The following is a 9,519-nucleotide window of genomic DNA, read 5'->3' as shown; positions in this document are numbered from 1 at the left end:
CTAGACCATTCAGGTATTACCTAAATCAAATCTCTAATGATTGAACAGTAGAAGTGAGAAATAGATTTAAGGAACTAGATCTGATAGACAGAGTGCCTGATGAACTATGGTCAGAGGTTCGTGACTTTGTATAGCAGACAAGGAGCAAGACCATCCCCAAGAAAAAGAAATGCAAAAAAGAAAATTGGCTGTCTGAGGTGGCCTTAAAAATAGCTTGAAAAGAAGAGAAGCCAAAAGCAAAGGAGAAAAGGAAAGATATACCCATTTGAATGCAGAGTTCCAAAGTATAGCAAGGAGAGATAAGAAAGCCTTCCTCAGTGATCAATGCAAAGAAATAGAGGAAAACAATAGAATGGGAAAGACTGAGACATTACTTTGTCAACAAAGTTCCATCTAGTCAAGGCTATGGTTTTTCCAGTAGTCATGTATGGATGTGAGAGTTGGAGTATGAAGAAAGCTGAGCCCCTGAAAATTGATGCTTTTGAACTGTGGTGTTGGAGAAGACTCTTGAGAGTCCCTTGGACTACAAGGAGATCCAACCAGTCCATCCTAAAGGAAATCAGTCCTGAATATTCATTGGAAGGGCTGATGCTGAAGCTGAAACTCCAATACTTTGGCCACCTGATGCAAAGAACTGACTCATTTGAAAAGACCCTGATGCTGGGAAAGATTGAAGGCAGGAGGAGAAGGGGACAACAGAGGATGAGATGGATGGATGTCATCACTGACTCAAAGGACATGAGTTTGAATAAGCTCTGGGAGTTGGTGATGGAGAGGGAAGCCTGGGGTGCTGCAGTCCATGGGGTCGCAACGAGTCAGAGTGACTGAACTGAACTGAACTCTGCATATAAGTTAAATAAGCGGGGTGACAATATACAGCCTTGACATATTCCTTTCCCAATTATGAACCAGTCCATTGTTCCATGTCTGGTTCTAACTGTTGCTTCTTGACTTGCATACAGGTTTTGCAGGAGGCAGGTAAGGTGGTCTGATATTCCCATCTCTTTAAGAATTTTCCACAGTTTGTTATGATCCACATAGTCAAAGGCTTTAGCATAGTCAATGAGGCAGAAGTAAAAATTTTTCTGGAATTCCCTTGCTTTTTCTATGATCCATCAGATGTTATCAATTTGATCTCTGGTTCCTCTGCTTTTTCTTTTTTTTTTGTATATGGAACGCTTCACGAATTTGCGTGTCATCCTTGCGCAGGGGCCATGCTAATCTTCTCTGTATCGTTCCAATTTTAGTATATGTGCTGCCGAAGCGAGCACCCTCTGCTTTTTCTAAATCCAACTTGTACATCTGAAAGTTCTCTGTTCACACTGGAAGTTCACTGTTGAAGTCTAGCTTGAAGAATTTTGAGCATTACCTTGCTAGCATGTGAAATAAGCATAATTGTGCTGTAGTTTGAACACTCTTTGGTATTGCTTTTCTTTGGGATTGAAATGAAAACTGACTATTTCCAGTCCTGTGACCATTGCTGAGTTTTCCAAATTTGCTGGCATATTGAGTGCAGCACTTTAACAGCATCATCTTTTAGAATTTGAAATAACTCCGCTGAAATTTTGTCACTTTCACTAGCTTTGTTCACAGTGACGCTTCCTAAGGCCCACTTGGCTTTGCACTCCAGGATGTGTGGCTCTAGGTGAGTGACCACACCATCGTGGTTATCTGGGTCAATAAAACCTCTTCTCTCTAGTTCTCTGTGTATTCTTACCACTATCCAATTAGTCTATGTTAATACATTCCATAAGAACAGGAAGTGTGTCTTTTTTTTCCTCATCACATTTCCAGTACCTAGCACAGTGCCTGGCAAGTAGTAAATACTGAAAACATGTATGCCAAAAAACGACCAATAGGGAATTCCCTGGTGGTCCAGTGGTTAAGAACCTGCCCTCCAATGCAGGGGACATGGATTCAGTCCCGGTCCTGGAAAAATCCCACATGCCGCGGGGCCACTAAGTCCATATGCTACAACCTCTGAGCCCCTGTGCAGCAAGAGAAGTCACCCCACTGACAAGCACAGGCCTCGCAACTAGAGAAAAGTCTGAGGCAGCGACGAAGATCCAGTGCAGCCAAACATAAATAATATAAAAAAAAAATTTATAGCAAAAAAGAATCTGCTGTTTTCTCTGTTGAGATAACTCTACAGAGTCAGAGAGAGTATCTTCCTCTTCATGGCTATGTCCTTGGGCCATTTCCAGTGCCAATCTCAGGGACCACTCAACATATATCTATCATATGGATGAATAAAAGGTCTATATCATTGAGAAAAGGTCCATGCCATTGAAAGCTTTCTCTGCCAACCTAAGGGGTTTGGATCTTATTCTATAGGTCATGGGAATTAGTCATACGATCTCATTGACTTGTTGTTGGAAACATCTCTGATTTAAGGGAAAAAGATTGGAGGCAGGGAGACCAGTTCAGAGAGGATTTGCTATGGTCTAGTGAAGGGATAATATTTGGAACAACAGTGGTGGGGGCAGAGAGAGAGGAGGAGATTTATAAGAAGGTATTTAATCCCCTTTTTCATTTTAAAAGTTTTGGTAAACTAAGTACAACACAAAAGTAACTGTTTAAACCATTTTTCAGTGTGTGGTTCAGTGGCGTTAAATTCATTTCCATTACTGTGCAACTATCACCTAACACTCCAGAACTTTTTGATCTTCCCAACTGAAACTCTGTACCTATTAAACATTAACTCTCCAAGAGCCCTTGGCAGCCACTAAGCATTTATAATTCTTAGCAGATTACTTTGAGGCTTCTGGCTCGGGTCACTGGATTCAATTTATCAGAATAAGGAGATGTTGTCTTTTGAAGATGGTGAATTTGGTTTTAGCATGCTGACTTAAAATATATGAATCTAGAACTTTGAAGAACATTTTAGGCTGGAGATAAATATTTGAAACCCATTAGCCTAGTATGGCTCTCCTGATGAGTCCCTGCCCTGATGTGGTTCTAGGCCTCTTTTTCCTCATACTCTGCACAGATGTTAGCACTGTTGCTATACTCATCACACTGCACTGGAGGTACCGGTTCACAGATCTGTCCACCTGCAAAGCCTGCTGGTCACAAGGGCGGTCTTACAATCTCTGTAGCACCAACACGGTTTGCAGAATGGATGAGTGCTGTAAAGGAACGGATGCATCAGTAGGAAACAAAACGCAGTTGCAGGAAACTTTTAAGTGAAAGATAAAGCAGCGCTGCAGGTGATTAGAGCAAAAACAAAATATGCAGTGACACACTCCGGACTCTGTGGACTGTTGGTTTTTGTTGTTGCTGTTGCTATGGTTGTTGTTTGCTTTTAATTTTGCAATACCACCGTAATCAGTATTCTAGAGCCCTGGACTTTCTGGTGGCTCAGTGGTAAAAAGTCTGCCTCCAAGGCAGGAGACCTGGGTTCGATCCCTAGGTCAGGAAGAGCCCTTGGAGAAGGAAATGGCTACCCACTCCAGTGGGTTCTGCTATATATTCTTGCCTGGGAAACCCCAAGGACAGAGGAGTCTGGCGGGTTACAGACCATGGGGTCCGAAAAGAATTGGACACAACTTAGTGACTAAACCTAACCCTGGTCCTCAAAGTGCCCCTCGCTCTGAAAGCCAACATTATTGGTTTCACTGGGGCACTTGTTAGAAATGAAGAGTTTTGGGTTCCGCCCCAGACCTACTGAATCATGCAGAACAAGATCCCCAGGTCATTCACTTATGTATCTGTGTCCGCATGTACATTGAGAAGCTCTGTCTTAAGAAACCACTTTATTGGCTGAAAAGGGAGATGGAGCTTGTGAGTTCAGGGTCCTTGGTCCCCTCGTTTCCTCCAAGAGGCAGTGCTCTCTGGGGAGGCCTGGACATTCCAGAGCTTGATTTCAGGAAGGAGTGGCAGCGAGGCCTCCATTGAAGGGGTGCCTAGATGGGCAGAGGTACAGACTTAGCACCTCACAGCAGGGTCAAACAGGAGCTGCCTGGGGCCTGGGGCTGGGCATGGATAATTAAGCCCAAATGGAGTCCAGCAAGGATCAAACCGAGTCAGTGAGGCAGGAGGTGAACCTGGATGGAACTGGTAGGCGAGACAGACAGAGGCCTGGTCAGTGAGCATGAGTCAAGGCCAGAGGATCAGATGAGATAATTCCTGGTGTTAGGGCAGGGACTGGGGCTGGGCCCTTAGCTTCAGGAGTGAGGCGAGGCTCAGAGTTGGAGTAGGGGTTAGAATGTCTAGTGCAAACATCATTCTTGGCAATTCTGAGCAGTATTTTCACCTTTAGAAGGTGTGGCTCTGCTAGAATGCCCAGCTCTATAGTGCAGTTGGCAGACTTTCACGTAGACGTCCTCTGGTCACAAGGAACTCTCAGGAAGCACAGGGAGAGTGACAAGAAGAGTGTGGGCCCTCCAGCGGCCCCGTGTGCTCTTCTCACCACACATATTTGTTGCCCAACTTCTATGTGCACCCTCTCACGTTCCAGTATGATGCTTCGGTTCAGTTCAGTTCCGTCGCTCAGTCGTGTCCGACTCTTTGTGACCCCATGATCCACAGCGCACCAGGCCTCCCTGTCCATTACCAACTCCCGGAGTCCACCCAAACCCATGTCCATCGGGTCAGTGATGCCATCCAACCATCTCATCCTCTGTCGTCCCCTTCTCCTCCTGCCCTCAATCTTTCCCAGCATCAGGCTCTTTTCAAATGAGTCAGCTCTTTGCATCAGGTGGCCAAAGTATTGGAGTTTCAGCTTTAACATCAGTAGTATTTCACAGCAAAAATACTGGAAGCCATCAGATATGAATTAGCGTGCCAACTATATTTGTTAAGAAGTACTGAGCTCTCCTTTTTTCCCCCTTTGCTGTTGTCCTCATCTTGAGATAATATCGTTTATTTATTTATTTTAAATTTAATTTAATTTTTCTGGCCACACCTTGTGGCATGCAGGATCTTAGTTTCACAACCAGGGATTGATCCGTCGACCCCCACGTTGGAAGTGCAGTGTCTTAACCCCTGGACCACCAGGGAAGTCCCAAGATAGTAACATATATTCTTATTTTTTACAACTTGCATAAGGAGATGAAGGCACACATCCAAAACAGGTACAACAATATTAAGGAAGTAACACTCTAAAATCAACAACATGTTATACAAAATGCACTGAACTGTGAGGCTGAAATTCTGCATTTAGTTACCATTCTACCATGTGTAGGCCACACAGCCTGTCATTTATCTGAGCCTTAGTTTCTTCGTTTGTTCCATGGGAAAAATATGTCATGCCTACCTCTCAGATGAGGCTCAAATGAAGAAATGCAAGCGAAAGCGCTTTGTAAACCACTTGCATCACCCCGAGGTAAGATATCATTGTGTGGCTGTTGTTATTCTGCCAAGTAAATATCAAGATGTGGAAGATCAGAGTAAAGCTTCAGTCAAAGCCAGACTGTTTGTTTGTTTTCGACCGTGCTGCGAGCATGCAGGATCCTAGTTCTCTGAGGAGGGACTGAACTAGTGGCCCTGCACGGTCAGCTCAGGGACCTCACCACTGAACCGCCAGGGAATTTCCAGGAGCTCTTTTTACCGAGCTCCCCTTTTCTTCTCTCAGGGGAGAGTGTTGAGAATGGGAACTTGAAGCTGGCACCTGACCTAGGAGGGCTGTGTGACCCAGCAGAGCTCACTAAGGCTTGGTAAGAAGTCAGCATTTTGCTAGGAATAGAATCCAAATCTGAACCTTTAGGGGGAATATATGCCTTCTTAATATGAAATCAGATTTTATTGACTTGAGAGAAAAATTAATCCTTGTTACAGTGAGGTGTACTTACTTTTTAGGTAACTTGTGAAAAAATTGCCTACAGCATACTCCATTCATCAAATCAGAGAACTCCTCCCCACTGTGGATCTGGTAAAATCTGGTAGAGGAAAACTTTTATTAACATTTGGCTAAAAGGCTAAAATCTGAAGCTTGAACATGGGTGGAGAAAGAGGAAATCTCCACAAGAAACCTTTTTCTTCTCAAGTCTTGGGTTTTAAGGGCTCCTTCGCTTGTGTGATACAAGGAATGAGTTAAGGCAGCACATGGAGTCTTTTTATTCTATAATGCTCTGTGCAGAGTGCCCAGGTCAGACAGAGAAGGAATGGCGTGAATCTCCATCACAGCAATAGGAGTGACTTCTTTCCCCTCGGGAAGCCTGGAGAGGCAGGAGAATGCTGGCAGGGGCTGAGCCATGGCCGTGGATGGGGGAGGATGACCTTCTTCTGACCTCCTTGGATTTGTTTGGAGGAGGCACCACTCTGATCAATGGAGATGCTGCTGCTTTCCTGGTCAGAGAGAACTTGAGGTTGACTTATCTGAATTTTCACTCCCTTCCTCCCGTAGGGAGCAGAGAAATCCACAGTAGGACAGAAAGGAGGGGTCTTATTATCATTCAGGGAACCAGGGAAGTTACATGGCCTGGGCCTTGTATTCATGAAAGACCTCCCGTATAGGACTTTGCTATTATTGCTGAATAAGGTCACATTATCTTGGCATTTATTGATGATATTCAAAATTTAGGTTGGTTAAAAAGAAACATAAAAAATGCACCAATGTTTTAGTAACTCTGTTCTGGCATTTCTTCATTTTCCGATACCCCCACAGTCTGAGAAATGGAAGACTAGTCCCCTCTCACCCTCTGGGTGGCCTTGCCTGGCACTGGTGGGTTGTAGATAGGGTGTGCAGTCAGTTATGACATTTCTACGAAGCTCATTCATGGTTCCGAATGTTTCGAAACTGTGAAAACCACATTTCCCCTTTCAAGAAAGGCACTGAAAGCAATGGGGAATCATGAATGTCAGTCTAATGGGCCATTTACTAATATCACAAAAACCTGTGACCTCACTCCTCACCCAAGCAACTCCAGTCCTGCCAGGCTCCTGAAGCACTCCCTAGAGAGCAGGTCCCCAGAGAGCTGTCATTATCTGACCTTTCTGGAAGATCCCGGAGAAGCCCCGCTCACCAGGCTTGTCTTTATTGTCAGTGAGGAAAGCCCTATCATCAGGGAATTGATCAAATAATCAGAGACAATATTTTAAGATTGTAGCTGCCCAACATGGATGGACCCTGGAGACCATCATACTAAGTGAGAAAGGCAAATGTCATGTTATCACTTATACATAGGATCTAAAAAAATGAATATAAACAAATACATCTTCCTTTTAAAAATAACAGCAATAACAAAACAACATAGAGCTCCATATCAACAATTCATTCCTATGTATATACCAAAGAGAAATGGAAACGTATATCTTCTCAAAACGTTGTACACCAGGGAACTATACTCAGCATTTTACAATAACATAAAAGGGAAAAGAATCTGAAAAAAATAGGTATATGTGTACGTATAACTGAACCACTTTGTTGTACACCTGAACTTAACCATGTCAATCAGCTATAACTAAGCAAAGCTTTTTATATGTGAGAGTTTGTAGCAAAGTTATTCATAGTAGCCCCAAAGTGTAAAGAATCCAAGTACTTACTTAAACTGGTGCATGGATAAATAAAATATGACATATCCATACAATGGAATATTATTTGGCCACAAAAAGATATCAGTGTTGATTCATGCTACAATGTGGATGAACCTTGAAAACATGCTAAGTGAAAGGGGCCAGACACAAGACACCGCTTGCTCCAAGGTTCTACTTACATGAAATAGCTAAAAGAGGCAAATCTGTCCAAGAGATACTGGGAGGAGGGAAGAAAGGGAAGCGATGGCTAAGGGGTGCACAGTAACTTTTTGAAGTGATGTGTGTGGTGGTTAAACAATGCTGTGAACATACTAAAACCCATTGGATTGTGTACTTTATTTTTTTAAACTACATATTTAAAATTATTTATTTATTTATTTTATTTGGCTGGGCTGCTTGTCATTCGGGCTCTTACTTCCCTGACCAGGGATCAAACTTGGGCCCTCTGAATTGGGCAGGCCCCCAGCATTGGGAAGTTCCCCCATCAGGGAAGTCCCAGAACTTTGTATTTTAAATGAGTGGACTTTATGGTCCATAAATTAGACCTCAATAAAACTGTAAAAGATAATAAAAATAAAAGCAGTTTCCTCTTGATGTCCCTTATATACGGCATCTAAAAAGATATGATACACATGAACTTACAAAACAGAAACGGACTGACTCACAGACTTAGAATGAAGTTATGGTTGCTGGGGGGGAGGAAGAGGGGAAGGAAGGGATGGTTAGGGAGTTTGTGATGGATATGTACACACTGCTATATTTAAAATGGATAACCAACAAAGACCTACTGTATAGCACAGGGAACTCTGCTCAATGTCATGTGGCAGCCGGGATGGGAGGGGAGTTTGGAGGAGAATGGATACGTGTATATGTATGGCTGAGTCCCTTGGTTGTTCACCTGAAACTGTCATAACATTGTTAATCGGCTATACTCCAACACAAAATAAAAAGTTTTAAAAGAGAGAGAGATATATATATGTATATATGTATGTATATACTTGGCATATATATTACAAGAATAATGTGATTAAATCAACTTAAGCATCTCATAAGTTTGGTTTACACCCAATGTAAAAATATTTAATTCAAAAATTAAAAAGCCCAAAGATTATCTAGGTAAGAAATTACCTCCAATGGAAAAAAAAATAAAAACAGGGGAAGAAAAAACCAGGTTCCTCTTTGCTCCCCCACATTAAAAGGAAAATAGAAGGGACTTCTCTGGTGGCCCAGTGGTTAAGAATCTGCCTTGCAATGCAGGGGTCCACAGGTTCAATCCCTGGTTGGGGAACTAAGATCCCACATGCTGTGGAATGATTAAACCCATGCCACAACTAGAGTCCAAGTGCCACAGTGGAAGATCCTGTGTGTTGCAACTAAGACACAGAAAAATAAACAAATTAAAAAGAAAGAAAGAAAGAAAGAAAACAGACGCAGTGATTTCTACCCTTGGATCAGTGGTTCTCAGCTGGGGCCAGTCGATATTTGCCTACCTCTGGAGACACTGTTTGTCACAGCTGGGGGGAGGGTGCTACTGGTATCTAGCGGACGGAGGCCAAGGATGCTGCCAACCATCCTATACGGCAGTGACAGCCATTCACAACAAAGACTGGCCTGGCCCCAAATGTCAGGCACGTCAAGATTGAGCTCCACGAGGACAGAGCAGGGTGCGTGGTGCACCCAGGCCCTCCTACCGTGGCCAGCGTCCTTTGGAGCCACGGTATTCCCTGCATGGAGCTGTTAGAAGCCACACCAACAAACTCACTTTTAAAGCAACTGTAGGGACATGAGCCACAGTCGTCTCTCTGGGGGTATCCGGAGAAACTTCTGTCTTGTCTTAGCTCCAGGAATAGTTGTGGTGCCCCAAGCAGTCTGTCTCTGTTTTATCTCATGGACATTGTAGACTCTGGAACTAACCAGACTTTCCTTTTTGGGTTGACTGCTGAACAGTTTTGAGCCAAACTTGTGACCCACCCTTAGGAAGGGCATGAGTCTTATAGCCTGCATTTTTTAGTTTCATTCCTGACTCTATTTTATATCCCTACC

The 9,519-nt window shown here is 43.4% G+C and overlaps 1 non-coding gene across 1 annotated transcript; it reads right to left on the bottom strand.

The window, feature by feature from the left end:
• Nucleotides 1-1,164: 1,164 nt before the first annotated feature.
• LOC122427910 lies at nucleotides 1,165-1,271 on the bottom strand. Its single transcript, XR_006265601.1, has one exon. It is a non-coding gene; the product is annotated as a U6 spliceosomal RNA (small nuclear RNA).
• Between the last annotated feature and the right edge of the window lie 8,248 nt (nucleotides 1,272-9,519).

The sequence above is a fragment of the Cervus canadensis genome, chromosome 25 (assembly GCF_019320065.1).
Source record: "Cervus canadensis isolate Bull #8, Minnesota chromosome 25, ASM1932006v1, whole genome shotgun sequence".
Classification (NCBI taxonomy): Eukaryota; Metazoa; Chordata; class Mammalia; order Artiodactyla; family Cervidae; genus Cervus; species Cervus canadensis.
This window is presented reverse-complemented; position numbering and strand designations above follow the sequence as displayed.